Source organism: Mus caroli, chromosome X (assembly GCF_900094665.2).
Source record: "Mus caroli chromosome X, CAROLI_EIJ_v1.1, whole genome shotgun sequence".
NCBI lineage: Eukaryota > Metazoa > Chordata > Mammalia > Rodentia > Muridae > Mus > Mus caroli.
The window spans coordinates 53,885,633-53,886,017 of record NC_034589.1 but is presented as its reverse complement, the minus strand read 5'-3'; positions in this window follow the sequence as shown (position 1 = coordinate 53,886,017).

Genomic DNA, 385 nt, shown 5'->3' with positions numbered 1-385 from the left:
CCCAGTACAGGGGAACGCCAGGGCCAAAAAATGGGAATGGGTGCATAGGGAAGTGTGTGTGTGGGGGTTATGGGGAACTTTTGGGATAGCATTGGAAATGTAATTAAGGAAAATACATAATAAAAAAAGGAAAAAAAATGAGGGAGAGGGAGGCCATCCCACAGTCACAACTCTGACCCATAATTGTTCCTGTCTGAAAGAATTACAGGGATGGAAATGGAGCCTGAGGAAAAGAAGGTCCAGCTATAGGCCCTAGGAGGGATCCAACTCAAGGGGAAGTCCCAAGGCCCATTACTGTCATTGAGGCTATGGAGCACTCACAAAAAAAGTGACCTAGCATGACTGCATTCTGGAAGACCCAACAAGCAGCTCAAAGAGTCAGAAG